Source organism: Neophocaena asiaeorientalis, unplaced genomic scaffold, assembly GCF_003031525.2.
Source record: "Neophocaena asiaeorientalis asiaeorientalis breed wild unplaced genomic scaffold, Neophocaena_asiaeorientalis_V1.1 scaffold267, whole genome shotgun sequence".
Lineage (NCBI taxonomy): Eukaryota > Metazoa > Chordata > Mammalia > Artiodactyla > Phocoenidae > Neophocaena > Neophocaena asiaeorientalis.
In genome coordinates, this window is record NW_020173204.1 from 1,662,006 (window position 1) to 1,678,991 (window position 16,986).

Below are 16,986 nucleotides of genomic sequence, written 5' to 3' on the forward strand. Positions count from 1 at the left end.
TCTAGGTGTGTTCCTGACACTGGAGCAGAAATGAAACCATCTCCATGTGTCCTTTCTAAACTCATGACCAACAGAACCTGATAATAATTGTTGGTAGTCTCTAAGTTTGGGGTGACTTGTTACACAGCATTAGGTAATGATGTATCTCTGTAGCTCTGGTATTAAGTTCTTAAGATTGTGCCTGTGCTCTTCATGCCACCCCACACTCATCCCCCAGCCCACGAATATTCAGCCTTAACTATTTTTTTACTACATTGGCAAGACTTAGGAGCTCTGATGTCAGTGCCAGCCGTAGTGTCAGGAGGAAGAATGAGTTCGGACAGGGGCAAAATGTCTCAGGAGGAATGATTTTCCTAGAGCAATCACTACAAGTAGGGTGAATCCAGTGTTGAAGGATAAATGTTAGATCCAGCAGCACTTTGGGTCCCATTTATATGCAATCTCATTACAAACTTACCTTGTTTTTTGTTTAGATTGCCCATGACTTAAAAAATATTATTAAATTCTAGCTTGATGTAAAATATTATTTCACTCTTAGAATGCATTAGCGATGTTTAAACACTGGATTGTTATGCCATCTTAAGATTTAGGAACACCCACTTTTAATAAGTTAGTACTTACAGTAGATACGTATTTGAAGTTGTTGAAATATATTTTTTGCCTTAGATGGGCAGTTAACATGAATGTATGCAGCTTTTTTCGAAAGAATCACAATGAGGGTTAAATGAAGTTGGTTTCTACCGTTTGTAACCATACCTCGTTGGCAAGTGGACAGTGGATTGTGAATCTGTAGGTCGTTTTTATTTAAAAGTCAACAAGTTAACCCTTTTCTCAGTCACCTGAATGATGCAGGATTTCTGCTTGCTTGTACATTCTTTTCATCAACCTCTAGAGGCAATGTCAAGTCCTATACTTGAGCTAACAAATTATTGAGCAAAATTTTGCATTAATAACTTGTGATTCACAGGTAACTTACCAGTGAAAGTGATTTATGATCTTATTTTTCAACCAGGTGTGCTTTTAGAGATATAAGAAGTATTAAACTTGAATATTATTTTCAAACGGGATGTTGGAAGGAAATGCTTAACCTCAGGTTTTTGTCAATAGAGTAATACCATGGGAAATGCTATGAATTCAGTGATTATATGGATTCACGATCATGTCTAGATGGCTGTACTTTAAAAGTCTTTCAGTAGCATATCCCATAATGCCTATAGTTGTAATACAGTGTGGTCAAAAATAAACTAAAGCAACTAGCCCTACTAAAATTTTGTGCAACATAACTTCTTAAATAGGAGTAGAGCTATAACATTTCCAGTGATGTAGGCAGATTCGTGCTCTTGGTTCTCCTCTGGCCCATCTCCTTTTGATGCCTCCTTCCCCGTCAGAATGCACCCCTGGTGGACCAGAGCTTAAGTACTTCGGTTTGCGTCTCACCCTACCAATGGTGGTGGAGTACACCCGTTCATACAACCTGCCCCAGCTATTTTTACAACACTTAGAATTCATAATTACTGCTGTTTTCCCGGAACACTCAATATTTAAAATCCTACCCAACTGCATCTTCTAGGAAGGTCTTCCTTGATCTTACCACTATCCAATCCACTTCAGTTTCAGCTGCCCCAGCTGATTTCCATACCTCTGCTAGACTTGTGGGATTATTCCCACAGTGTTTCTTTCTGAAGGCAATGGTTCTGGTAGCACAGGACTTGGCAAATGTTTAGAAACTCAAACTTAGTTCGAATGACTCATTGAACCTTGAATGATAAGGGTAATTGGAAGTTTCGTGGCAACAAGAGCAGAGGGTCAAAAAAGCTCAAGTATGATTTTAAAGAGTGATTGTTCAGAGAGGAGGAGGAAGAAGAGACATGGCCAGTAGAAGAAGCTAGAAAGATAGAAGGAATCCTCCAAGTCCAGCTAATCTACATCTGTAGCTAAGAGAATTTACCAAAGCACCATAGACAAAAATATCTCTGTCCTCTGGATTTTCTGCAGTTAAACTGTCCTCTGCAATTTTTCATATACTACCCGATATTATAGTTGTTTGCAGACAGAACTTACCTCCACTGAAAAGTTAACTCTTCAAGGCACACTATATTTTTCAGGTTTCTGGTCCCAGAAATGCTTAGCATTATAGCCTATGCATAATGGGTACTTAATCATTAGTTAAATATTTCAAAGAAAAAGTACTGTACAGACTAACTTAAAACTGACTTTTGAAATGCCAGAAATCGAGAAGAAAAGTGATGTAGTTACGTGCTGAACATTGTACTTCCCATTTCTGGGAATATAATTAGAAATGAGATTATTTGTAGTTAAGAATGTGCATACCACTAGACTAGTTTTAAAATGCCTGATTTCTTTGTGCCATGAAGACTAAAGAAATAGACTTTATATGTTTGCTTTCATGAGAATTTCTTTTCCCCCCTTTGGTTTAGTAAAAATACCTTTCAAATCTTCAGACATTCTAAGTTGCTGGAAACAAAATCAGTGGCATTTTAAAATCAGGTTGTTAGACCATGATTTATTATAGCACTTATTTTCCAAAACTATAAAATACAGAAGCACTAGATCTGATGGCAGGGACATCTTTGCTTTCTGTCCCAGAGTTTAGTGTGTTGCTGGCACAGAATATGAGGTCTGTATGTTTGAAGTGAACTAAATTGAGACATGTAAAAGCATGAATATGGAGAAAGTATGTGTCAGCCTGTGCCTGTTTACACATGTGATCTTAAACATTTATATTATAGTAAAAATATTTGCCAACATTCCTAGAAAGGAACTGAATGGAAAAAACAAAGTAGGATCCTACTATATAAGATATCACACAAGATGTAAAGAAACAATTTTTTTTTACACATTTTAAAGGGGCAAAATAACTTATGCATAGGAAAAGTTAAATAGCCATTCAGGACAAATACAGCTCAATACGTGAAACTATTACTAGAGTAAACTACTAGATTGTGATATTTCTTTCCACCCATCATCTTTTTGGCTGTAATAATATCATCCCAGCTTCCCAGGGAAGGAGCATCTCTCTCTGCACTGGTGAGATGGTATACCTGAAGCTTGCCAGTCTCTTTTTATTATGGACTAGTTGGCATACTTCTCCCAGATCTCTTTTCTTCACCATTTACACTTAAATAACTGGCAGGTGATATTGGCCAATCATATACTTCTCTCCTGGGACATTGAGGCTTAATTGTTACAATGAGGAGGTTAAAATGTTTACAATTGATGCATTTGATTGACATGTCCATCTAAGTGTGTATTGGTCCCAGCTATAGATGGCTGCATGTTCACATCTGGTCCAGGTATCTTTATGTTGCCTTAAATCCTGTGAGTGATCTTACATCCTTCCAACAACAGTTGCAATCACTTAAAGTTAGGCAGAGTTGCTTGTTTTATTCTTTAGACTTTTTTTTTGGTCTCTTAAAAATCCCAACTAAAACAACTATTAAATAATAGGCACTAGACGAGATCAGAGGTAGGAGAGATTGCTCTAGGCTGGAGGGCTCTGGAAACATTTTCCCAAAAAAGAAATGTTTGATGTGGGACTTGAAGTATGGGTAGAAACTGACTGTGTTAAATGAGGAAGGAATACCATTCAGTGATGGGGAAAGCCTGGCACCAACAACTGGAAGCTGAAAAATGGTTATTGCATTTGGAGGAAAGTAATCAGAGAGAAATTATTTTGTTATAAATGCAAGAGTAGCAAAATAGTTTGAGAATGTACTTTTAAAATCTTGGTGCCAGGTTTAAGAATTTAAGCTTTTTTTTAATAGTACATACTTTGTACATAAAACATTTGAAGATGCTAAGCCCAGGTTAGGCTACAAAAGAGTGAAGACCTAGTCAGAAAAGAAACAATTATTCGAACTACAAATTAATAAGAAGAATAACCATTCATGCATTTTTGGTCTTTACCTTTTTAGTTTCAAATTACAGATAACTTGGTACATAAAGTAGACATAATTTAAAAATTGATATTACAAATCTATAAATCCTAAATATAACTCAAGAAAATTAGATTTTTTGTTCTAAGAATAGCAAAAAAAAAAAACCTAAGATTTTTTAATGATAAATTGTTGAGATCTCTGAATAGGATTTGTGGAAAATGAAAATTAAGACAAGAAATAAGTCACAGAATTACCAAATATATCTATAAAGGTTTTTGATAATTAAAAGAAATTTATGTTGAGATTCCTATCATAAAGTAGAAGGAAATTGTATCCTCATATAAAGTTAGATCAGTGTTGACATGCAATACATATAATTCAGAATGCAAAATTTGGTGGAGTCTAAAATAACCAGTGTGATTTCTATGTTAACCAAACTAACAGGGTGAATTATAGAGCAGCATTTTATTACTATGGTTGATGAAAAGTAAATGTTGCGATCAATCATCTAAATGTAATTTTGGCATTATGGCTTAGGTAAAAAATACGGATTCTGATAGAAATTTTGTTTTCATTATCTGCACATAGTTTAACTCTTTTTAGAAAATTCTGTAGATATTTCTTTTCAAGTTTCTAGTCTACTGACTACTCTGGTTTTGATAAATAATAAGAAAATAATGGAGCTTTGATATTGGGTACGATCAACATCTGTGCTGTCCAAAATGGTAGCCATTACCCATACGTTCCTACTGAGCTCTTGAACTGTGGCTAGTTTGAATTGAAATGTACTATAGGTGTAAAAGGCACACTGACTTTTGAAGACTTAGTAAGAAAAGTTTTATATATACACAGGATAAAATATACATGGTTTGAAAAATACATTGATAAGTTTCACTTTTTACTTCTTACTGTGGTTATTAGAAATATAAAATTCTGGCATGCGACGTATATATGACAACTGATCTAGAGTTTGAAACAATGAAATCTTGGTAACTGCGGGAAAAAGGCCCTCTCTCTTCCAGATTCTCTGATCAAACCCCCCAGCAACCTAATTGTGTAAGCAAATTGCTTCATTCCAACCAGTGATCTTCAGAGTTTCTGGCAAACGTGTCTCCAAGTACTTCTAATTGCTGCTTATAGAGCTAGGACTTAGCAACGGCAGTTGGGTAGCTCAGAGAATATTGGGTACCTGTTAATGTACTAAGGATTTCCAGGCTGCTTCTCCATCCCGACCTGTGGGGAGGAGGCAGGCACTTACTTCCACGGCGGCTGGCCGGGGTCTGTGAGGCCTCTATGGAAGGTAGACAAGAGCCCTGTCTTCACTCCTGAGATCCAGTGAATAATGGATTCACATACTTGCTAAAGCATTGGCTTGCTTTTGGTTAAAAATGCCATCTTCAGTGACAGGTCTGTTTTAAATCAATACATAGATTTTCTTTTTACTGCAGAGCCTCAAAATCAGTTTTTGTTTTCTTTTTTAAAGATGCTTCACTTCGTATTCTTGGGGGATGGCCTAAGTTTTCGCACGTCACCGTATGTAGAGAACACATTATTTTTGAATAAATGCAACTTTGCAAGTATCAGTTATCAAATTTACAAGATTGTTTTGTAATGTGCTCTGCCTGTCAAATTTCTTAGTAATTCTCTTGCACCCCGCAGTGAAAATGACCCATCATACAATCAGTTGATGGCATTCACTGAATTAGAATTAGGCTTATAGTAAATCTCACATACTTCAAAGGACGATAATCGGGAGGCTATGTTACTTAATGTGCAACACTCCCATCTGGTGTACATTGGTAATGACTGGGCATTCCAGTAGGAGTGCATAAGATGTGCCCTGTTGTCTGCACATCTAAACCACGCAATGTATTTATAAGCTCAATTATTTTGCATTACGACTGAACATTTTCCAAAGAATTTTTTAAAGAATAAGCCTATATACCTTGAATATTTTGATTTTTAGACAGCTTTTTATCATTTTGTTCAACTTACACAACCACACAATGTAAAACTTGGTAAGCAGGGAGTCCTTGCTGGTGCCATGTTAATGGAAACTTGTCCATATAGGGATGAGGTCGTCTTTTTTAGGTTCCGTGGTAACTTGGAGTTACCAAATCATTTAGAAAAGCAAGCCATATATGTAACTATGAAACGTTCAAATTTTAGGTAGAAATAGTATGTCATTAAGTATAAAATAAGAAATAAAGATAAGTCCTGTGACATAATTAAGACTTAGTGCCAAACGGTGGGATATTCCTAAAATCCATTGGTGATGCTTAAGCTGCTATTGATTTAAAGGAGAAAATGTCATCTTCTCAACTGCCTTTACTATTTTATCTTTTCCCACTGTATCTTTGTTACAAGAAACTGAATATGACTTTACCTTGTAGAGCAGACCAAGAATGGCAATATGTGTATATCCACTCTTTTTTAGTTTCTATTCCCATATAGGTCATTACAGAGTATTGAGTAGAGTTCCCTGTGCTGTACTGTAGGTTCTTATTTTACATATAGTAGTGTGTATGTGTCAATCCCAATCTCCCTATTTATCCCCCTCACCCCGCCTTTCCCCCTTGGTAACCATAAGTTTGTTTTCTACATCTGCGTAACTGACTCACTTTGCTGTACAGCAGAAACTCACACAACATTGTAAATCAACTATACTCCAATAAATATTATTTTAAAAAAAGAATGCCAATATGATACCATCATTCAGGAAGTGTTCTCTAAAGCTCTTGATGAGGTACAAGAAATCAAAGTAGTGACAGAATGCCAACTTAGACTCTATTGGTGAGTCCTAGATGTACTCTGTTTATAAGGTTCTTCTGTGGAAAGTGTACGATCTTTTATACTAAATAATCTCCAAGATTTATGTATTGGTGGGAAAATTTTAGTACAGAGTTAGAAATCTATGAAAACTGCTGATTTTAATCTGTTCCAAAAGGCTGAGGAGGTCCAATGCCACAGTGACATCAGGGTAACCTCCACATCATTGCTCCTAGAACGTGGTCACTACCTTTCTAGCACATTCTCCTCTTTGACTCCGTTCCCAGTACAAACAAATTGTCAGCATAATACTGTAATGACACATTGCCAAGACATGTATTAAGTGTTTTTCCTAGGTTAAGTATTTAATTCTCAATCCAACCTCATGGAATAGACACCCTAATTATCTCATTATTTCAGATGAAGGAAAGGGATGAAGACAAAATTGTCTAGAGTACAGCAAGTGGAGAAGTCAACCTTGGACCTGAAATGAGCCAGTCTAACTTCATGCCCTCCACTGCCGTGCCTTTAGCTGCTCCCTGCCTTCCCAAGGATAGATCTGTAATTCACATTGCACTTCTTTCTGACATACAGTGTCTTTCCTCTCTCTTTACTACCCAACTGTTTCTTTTACTCGCTTGTAATTTTTGCTCAGAACTTTGCTGACACTGTACCTCCCAAATTTCTTCCCTTATCATTACCAACTTAGCCTGATTGCTCTTGGCTTTATTCTGACATTTGAAACAACTTCGCTAGGTCAGCTTCTTAATGTCTCCTTCTTGATTTCTTTAACAGTTCATTATACTGCTTCTCTTTCCTTCTCAATACTGCTTTTATTTCTCAATTACTGGCTTCACCCACAAGTATTTCTTGAAGTTTTCTCTTTAATCCTCTTCCTTGGTCACCCATTTTAATGGCTACAGCTCTTGTTTCTGTGAGGCTGCTGCTTTATCATGTGTCCTGAATTCTTATTGGATGTCAGTTCTAATATTTTGAATCTTCACATGTTCACTTCCACTGGGACATTGATCTCCTCCGTTCCAGGGTTCATCTAGGGGTAAGGTTTGACAAGAAGGCAATTGTTGCAACACTGCATTGCCAGATGAAAAGGCCTTGAACGGCACTTTCATAATCTCACTGCCCTCATAAAATAAGAGCAACAACTATTGACTCTTTTCTATATGAACTTGTCAGGTTTTCAGGCCTATCTTAATGTCATTTTACTTATCACTGCCTCTCCACCAGCCTTCCCTCTGTCTCTTACATTTTAGTGTTCCCTTGTCCCTTATTCTCCTTTCTTCCTCCCTCCTTTTTCTCCTGCCCCACTGTCCAGAAATAACATCAGGTTCTCACCACTGTCCCTGATTCCACCTTTTCTCCCTCTTTGTCAGTGCCCAGTGATCTTCTTACCTATCAAAGTTCTAGTAGATGGTGATGACAAAAATGAAGACCAGTATCCTCCATCAGGACGTCCTTTCCCTTTGGCCCCTTTTCATCCTCATCCCCTGTGAATTGTTACATTATCCCGGCACCTGGTGAAAGGGTGTAAAACCTAAGCCTGACAGTGAACGAGTGTTTTCACCAGGTGCAAGGGTTATAATTGTTTAACCCTTAGTGCAACACACAAATTTCGTCTAATAAAATGCACTGTGATACCGTTTGTTTCTATTCCCCACATAACGTAGCACTGCTAAGCACCCAGTAGGCATTCAGACAAACACTTATTTTGATGGATCAATTCTTGGTCATAGAATACATGTCCACATTTCTCAGAAAGTTGTGTAAGTTAGCCCCTTTTCTATGTGAACACAATAAGAATTCTCTTCTAAAATGATACTTTTTTTTTTTTTTTTTTTTTGGTGTGCACGGCATGTGGGAATCTTCCAGGACCGGGGCACGAACCCACGTCCCCTGCATCGGCAGGCGGACTCTCAACCACTGCGCCACCAGGGAAGCCCCAAAATATTTTTAATTTTATTGGAGTATAGTTGATTTACAATGTTGTGTTAGTTTCAGGCATACAGCAAAGTGATTCAGTCATATATATACATACAATCATTCTTTTTTAGATTCTTTTCTCATATAGGTTATCTCAGAATATTGAATAGAGGTACCTGTGCTATACAGTAGGTCTTTGTTGGTTATCTTATATATAGTAGTGTGTATATGTTCATTCCAACCTCCTGATTTATCCCTCCCTACCACATTTCCCCAACATAACCGTAAGTTTGTTTTCCATATCTGTAAGTCTGTTTCTGTTTTGCAAACAAGTTCTAAAATGAAACATGTTAGTATGTTGGTTATTAAGTCCTAAAAGTATTTCAGCTAATTCTGATGACATTCGGGGATAATTTTTAAAAAGTTAATGAGTTATGAGAATTATTCGGGGACTAGAGAAGAAAATAACTCATACAACATTCATCTCTCAATCTTAAATTAAAAAAATGAATACATGTGAATTTGCCCATCTAACCAGACTTGTATGAAGAAGGTCACTACTTTGGATTTTTCATTTACTTGTGACTTTCACTACCAAGTTTTCTCATAATAGAGGGTACAGTGGGGGCTGTGTATAATTATCATCTTTTAACTTTCATCTACCCTTGATTCCTTGGCACCAGGGTCTTACTGTTACATACCTGCAGTGACATGTTCACATAACTCTGCTACCTCTAGCTTTTTATACTAATCTGTTTGTCCTTGTCATTAGGAGGATCGATTAAGACAAAGATGTAGCTTTATGCTTTCCTTTATGTGAAAGCCCTGTGGTATATTGTGGTCCATCCAAAGATGCCTCTGATTAACTGCATTTACTGAATAGAACCTGAGCCTAACTGTGAATGAGTGTTTTCACCAGGTGTAAGAGGCCATTTGTCAAAACTGACCTTTTCTGTGAAACAGCTACAACTGTTAGTTGACTCGAGTGTCAGAGCTCCAGCATAAGATAAGGGTGTCAGCCAGGAAATTTTTTTCTCATTTGATAATAGGTTTCAGGAAGAGTTACAGATGGACTTGACGTTTCTGTCTACGGTCGAAAACTTAGCGTGAAACGTGCCCAGAGCAATTTAGATGCCTACCTTTGAGCCGAGTTATATATCACAGTTTTAGTTTCTTTGTAGATTGCTCATAAAATCATAACTCTTCGAGCAATATCTTGCTTTCACTTATCTTGTTTTAGTGCCAACAAAAGTAAGGAATAACAAATCTTTTATTAAAACCAAATTTCTCTACATGATACATTATTTTATAGCATCTGTACTATCAATACATTAATACACAGTAGATGATGATGGAAACCCTTAAAAAACTTAGATTATTTAGCATAAATGCTTAATTAATGGCAATCTACAACTGATTACAGAACCATGGCACCTGATTTTATAAACAAAAGACAGAAGATAACAACTCAGGAAACATGAGAAGTACGAACCAGTTAGAAAAGCTTCATCAGATAAACTTTCAACAGGATTTTTAAGAGGAAAGTTTCTCAATGCAGCAGACTGTAGACATCCTTCTACATGTTAGCATAATACTTATTTTAACTTGACAAGGTCCCCGAAATTTGTTAGGCCTTGCAGATTTTATAGAGATGACTAAAGCATCATCATGCAAAACAGAAGTGTTAAAAGAACACACAAGAGATGCTTTTGATTAAAAATAGGAAATATAACACTCTCTAGTGCCAAAGGTAGGACAGTGGGAAAATGACGAAACTGAAGAGATTTAAAGGCAGAAAAAGGTATTTAACATTAAAATCATGGAGTGTGATAGGCCTCAAGCCTACTTCCACGATAGAAAGCATCCTGGCAAGAAACTAATGTGCCTTGTAATGGCTAGAGCAAAGTCAAGTCAGCCATATGGAGAACTAAAAATATGCTTCTTGTTAAATCCACCTGTGGTGGTGGAGATGTCACCTTGAAGGTAAGGAGAGCAGAAACGTGAACTTTTTAGAAGAAATACATGTTAAGTATGAGTATACATAAGAGCACCAAGTTCAATTAAATAAAATAAAAGCAGCATGAACAACACTCAGTGCTGAGCTCTCAATGCAATCCCATTCCTTCAAGGCTCTGATTATCCTTAACCCCGTTGTGTGTGTGTAGATACATCTCTTGGCTTTGAATGGTACTGTGGAACCATGGAAATTACTCTGTAGACCGAAACTGCAAAGTGATCGAATAAATGGCAAAAAATCATGTTTTTTCCATGACTTTTATAAATTTTGGTCTAAATAATAAATACTCCTTTTTGGTCATTAATAATGTACAGGGAAATGGAAAACGGTAAGATTATTCACTGTAATTGGAAACATTGAGAAGTATTTTTTTTTGTTGTTGTTTTCTAGCCAACAAACAACAGTAGATATTGAACGTTATTCCGACAGTGACTTCATTTCCTTCACGTGAGGGCGGAAAGTGGTGGCATCTTAGGTAAGTGTGGATCAGAGAAATCTCTCTGACCCAGTACTGGTCTGACTGCATGGCTCCTTCCCTGGGTCCTATACTCTGCGTATCCTACACCCGCCTGCCTTGGAGTCAGGATTCCTATTGGGAGAGGACATGCGGTTGCTAAATTCCCAGTTGCATGGGGTGGCCAACTCTTCGTAAATAGGTACAAGAATAGTTTTCAGTAGTACTTTTTTCCCTCATTGTACAACTCCTGATATGGGGTGAGCATCCTTTCTGTGCCTACATCCTACACTAATTGTCATATTCTGAGTTGGAATCAGCTATCATTTTATCCTTGTGCCATTGATGTTGTGGAATATTGCCGAGTTCCTTTTAATACGAGCTTCTTACCCACTTCTAATCCTTGGGACATTTTCATCCTTTTCATTAAAACCACTTTCCTTATTGATGTGGATCAGTTTGGCTTCACCAAGTTCCTCTGGCTGCATATCTAGAGTTTCTAGACCAGCAGCAGTGACAATAGTCCCATGGTTGACTTCTCCTATGGCTCCATGTACGTTTTATTCTGATTTGACTTCTGGTGGTGTTCTCAGGTTTCTTTGCTGTACTTTTATCTGTATTAGTCACATCCTCTTTGAACTATCGAGTTTTGTAAAAATGTTACTTGGGTTTATCACTGGGAGACAAGGAGACAGCACAGCTACGTGCTTTACTGTCTGTGCGTGAATTGAATAACAGATGCACAACGAATCACCAATGAAGTTTGAGATATTTGAATGTGCTCTGATCACAATGCACATCTGATATCTACGTTGGAGTTTGCATACTGAAGAGCTAGCAGCAAAGTTTGTAATTAATGCAATTACTCATAGTTAATATGAAGTGGTAACTTAAATTTGAGCTGTTGTTGGGACTATATTATCTAACTTAACCATAGTAACTGGAATTCAAGCACACGGGAGCCGTGTGAGCAAAGACAGCTTCTGTGTGTGTGTGTGGCAGTTTTGTATGCTCTGTTATACTATTTGGTGTGAACATGTTTTTGCCATTGCGTAAGCGGAAATGTTCTCTCTCTCAGGATGTGACCTAAAAGTCAGCCTAGTTGTTTCAAGAGGTAACTAGAGGTGCTTCAGATGTTGTATGATGATAGGACTTTCTTGTTGATAACAGTCTGAAGATATTTTATGCTTTCATTCCCAAGAGAACCCTTCTCTAGGGGGAGGAATGTGGGAAATTGGGGGGATTTGGGCACAATGAATTGTTTAAACCTCACAGTTAAGAAAGTCTCAATTTTTTAAATTTACTGTGATTCAATTGATATCTAACATTGTATAAGTTAAGGCGTACAAGGTGTTGGCTTGATGAATTCATATATTGCTGTATGGTACCACTGTAGCACTAGCTAATACCTCTATCATGTCACGTAATTATTTCTTTTAATGGTGAGAACAATTGTCGCTTAGCAGCTTTGAAGTTTATAATGCAGTATTGTTGGCTATTATCACTACGCTGAGTATTAGCTCTCCAGGACTTGTTTATCTGCTTATGTATCTGCTGGTTGCAAGTTCTACCCTTAAACATCATCTCCCCAGTCCTTGACTCCCATCCCTTGGTAACCACCATTCCACTGTTTCTACCAGTTCCGCTTGAAAAGCCTCAAGTTAAGCCATAACTTTATATTTAGATGACAGTAAGAATACAACCTGAATAACTACTGACAGGATTTAGAAATTTTTTAACTACTTAAATTATTAAGTATGTTTCTTATATTCTTAGCTACTCATAAAAGGAAGAGAGAGACTCGAGGCTTAATCTCTGAACGTTTCTTTAGAGCATATGCCCCTGAAAATCACAGAAATTCAGAGCTTGAGAGCATGGGCTCCTCTAGTACAAATCTTTGAACAGGGGAGAAAATAAGGAATCAGAGAAAAGGAAACAAATAGAAGTAGGATCATGTTTTTGTCCGATAACCCAGGGCAGATAAAGTATTTCTGTGAAGTTTACAATCTGGAAAGTACACTTCTGTATGTATTATTTGACTTAATTCTCACAACAGCTCCCTGAAGTTGGCGAGCAGGAATTAAGGTCACTGTGCCAGTGGGAAACAGACTTAAAGAAATAGAATGTCTTTGCTGAGGTGACCAGCTCCTGACAGGAACGTTCATCTCCTTACCCCGGCACTGAGGCTGTATGTTACCCACCTGTGGCATTGTGTGTGGAAATTGTTTCTGTTTCCGCTCATGTGTGTAGACCCTCATTTACAGAAACAATTAAAGCTTTGAGCAGTTTCCCTGCAGAAGTCCTTGGCAAATCTTGATCTCTTTTTCCAAAGGTTTGCTGGTAGTGTTACTCTAAACTGCAAGATACAGCTTTGCTGGAACTGTTAATTCAGGGTCAAGCAGGAAGCTTTCAGTAGCTGTCTACAAAATGAAAATGATGAAATGGTTTACTCTGGGAATGCAGCCTGTATTGCTGTTAACTCATTTGCATACTGTTGATGCTTTGCCTGTGGATCAGTCCAGGTGGACTCGGTGCTCTGTTCTCCTGGGTTTCCCTTCGTTCCTACTGCTGTCTAAGCGGTATGGTAATGACTTCATTAATTGGTTGCCGTCATCAAAGGGCTTCTAGACTTTTCAGACAAGTTTTTATGTCACATACCCATATTCATAATTTCTTTTCTGCCAAAATACTTGGTATTTAGACAAAGTTAAAGATATACGAACACAAATTACATAGATGTCTAAAGGAGTTAAAACGTTAGGCATATTTGAAGGGGAATGTCCATTGTTATTGAAAAAATTTGAGTTTTCTATATCTGTGCTTTGTATGGAAAGCAGCCATCCTGAAATAAGAAGATGCTTACTATAGAAATGATGGTGACATTTCCAAAACATTCATAACTAAGTATATAGAATTACACCTGTGATTTCTCCAGTGAATCTTTCATGCTCAACTTCCCTATATAGAAGGTTTAAAGATGGATAAAATTTTCATGCAGAAAATTGCGTGTCCACAGCAAACTTGGTGTGATAGATGAATCACAAAAATACCTTTGGATCTTTTGTGTCAGAGTATGGTAAATAAAATGAGTGGTAAATTTAATGGTGTAAACACTTGCAGTGTATTTGTGGGATTAAAACGTTTACACTGAAAATACTACTGATGTAATGTCTTACATGGACTTTTTCAATAACATACAATTAATCAATTTCCCCTTTGTCCTTCATGATTATAAAAGGTCAAATAACTTTTTCTGTAAATAGTAATTAACTTTGAATAATTCTATTAGAATTTTTATGTTTCAATTTTTTTTTTTTTTTTTTTTTTTAAATTTATTTATTCATTTATTTATTTTTGGCTGGGTTGGGTCTTCGCTTCTGTGCGGGGGCTTTCTCTAGTCGTGGCAAGCGGGGGCCACTCTTCATCGCGGTGCGCGGGCCTCTCACTGTCGCGGCCTCTCTTGCTGCAGAGCACAGGCTCCATACGCGCCGAGCTCAGTATTTGTAGCTCACGGGCCCAGCTGCTCCGTGGCACGTGGGATCTTCCCAGACCAGGGCTTGAACCCATGTCCCCTGCATTGGCAGGCAGACTCTCAACCACTGCGCCACCAGGGAAGCCCTGTTTCAATTTTTATAAAACTTAAATTATAAGGTAAAAGAGCCACTATTTAAAACTTCATTCAAATTTTTCTGAGACTTAAGCTTGGCGAATCATAATTTAGCCCCGTGGGATAATATACACCTGAGACTAGTTATCTGCGTGTAACAAGCAATTTGTTCAAGGTGAAAATTCTTAAACACATATGAGGTTTGCACATTTCCTAGAGGCTCACATTAAATCCATCCAACAGTCAAATGATCTTGCCACCAGCTTCCCCCCAGAAAACTGACATTTGTAAGGCTAAATACAATACATCATGGGAAAATCCAGAAAAGGAAGAATGATTATGCATCAAAGGGGAGCATACCCTAGGTTTTCCCATCTTGCCTAACAGTTCAAACCTTTGTATAATCATGTCAAGAACAACATCTATTCTTGTGAGTTGTCTGTGTATTGAGCTTGACAACTCAAGTTCAGTGTATGAAACTGAAATAATTGTTCTACATATGAGAGAGGCTTTTAAAAATGAAATTATTCTGGGTTATGATCTTAAGGAGTATGCTTGACTATCCCTACCACCATGGTGTCTTTATCTCATAAAGACATCTGAAACATGCTGTGGTAATAGTGACGCAACAAGTTGGGAAGGTGTTTTAGATAATACGTGGACAATAGCAATTCAAATGAAAAATGTTTCACCTATTTTTAGAATTATAAGTAATTTCTGTTTTAGAGAATAACATGTATAATTTAGGAAAGACAGATTGTAAACTTAATTAAACATAATCATTTTGTGCTCTTAACGTTCTTAATTTATTAACGGTTATCCTTGGCAGTTTTAAAAGAATTTCTAAAGGTAATTTTTTCCTGGCTTTACCCCTGCAAACACCCTCATGTGTCATAGCTCTGTGCCTGGGCTTGTGTTTCTTTGAATGTTAATAGAACTTTTATAGACAAAGCATTGGGCATTTTATTTTATTTATTTTTTTAAACATCTTTATTGGAGTATAATTGCTTTACAAGGGTGTGTTAGTTTCTGCTGTATAACAAAGTGAATCAGCTATACATATATCCCCATATCCCCTCCCTCTTGCGTCTCCCTCCCACCCTCCCTGTCCCACCTCTAGGTGGTCACAAAGCACCGAGCTGATCTCCCTGTGCTATGGGGCTGCTTCCCACGAGCTATCTATTTTACAGTTGGGCATTTTAAGTAGGTCTTCGTTCTCTTTCATTTCCCTAGTTTATATATAGTGCTTACATTTTCTTTTTGAATCATTGTATTCATCTGTCTTGAACAAACGTAAACAGTTTGTGTCCTGTTTTGTTTCCTTAGGGGATATTATGCTTCATTTTAACTTTCATTCTATTTGTGTTTGTCCTCTGTTTTTCAAGAGCTTGACAGAAAGTTCTGAATTTCTAGACATTGGATGTTGGTGTCAGGTTAGGTTCTATATTTACTAGCGTGGGGTTTGCTTGCCTACTCTCAGCTGCTTCGCCCATAGGTCCATCTTCCACTCCCTGATCCCCTACAGGGGAGAGTTGGCTTGGTTACACCGAAGTCCTTCTGGCAATCGGGTAAAAGGGTTGTCCCACGCTGGAACTCGCCATAGAGTAAAGAATAAATTCTGGGGCCATTTTGTAAATGAGCAGGCTTTAAGTAATCATCTTTTGAGATGAGCATAGTTTACACAAAAGAGAAGATTCCAAAGCTGAATAGTTTTTATCTAAATTGCAGTCAATATTGACGGAATGACTCATATGAAATCTCAGAAGATTTAATAAAATTAAGTCTATTCACAGCAAATTGGTACCTATTATATAAATGGCAAACTTGTTCTACTTTGATCAGGGAGTTGCATTTCCAAGGCAGCAGATTATAAAACCTCAAAAGTGGGGAAAAACCTTCTTCGCACTTGACAGTAGCACACTATTCCAAGATACAGCAGAAAAGCCAGGATGACAAATAGTTCTGTCTTCAGTGGTGTTTATAACTTTCAGTTATATTACTACCTTTATTTTCTCTCTCATCAGGTATCAGCTTATCTAGCTTCTTAGACTTTTCCTCATAAATCAGACAGTTTTATTCTTCGAGTGATTTTTAAACTCCACGGATGAGTTTGCTTACTTGTTTCTTTAAATTTCAGAAGAAAGTAATTTCCTAATGGCATATTTCTCTAAGCACCTAGAAAGACCTACCTTTTATAGCCTAGTTATAGCCATGAAAGCATAATTTTCATGAAAAGAATTTGGTTAAAAAACTCATATTTATGCACTTAAGTATGGATAGACTTGATGGAATGTGAGTTGGC

The 16,986-nt window shown here is 37.3% G+C and overlaps 1 long non-coding RNA gene across 1 annotated transcript in view; it reads left to right on the plus strand.

The window, feature by feature from the left end:
• LOC112399669 (uncharacterized) overlaps positions 1-11,098 on the plus strand; it is a 241,145-nt gene extending 230,047 nt beyond the window's left edge. Inside the window, exon 4 of the long non-coding RNA XR_003003285.1 lies at positions 11,014-11,098. This is a non-coding gene — a long non-coding RNA (uncharacterized LOC112399669). The remainder of the gene's footprint in view (positions 1-11,013) is intronic.
• Positions 11,099-16,986: the final 5,888 nt, after the last annotated feature.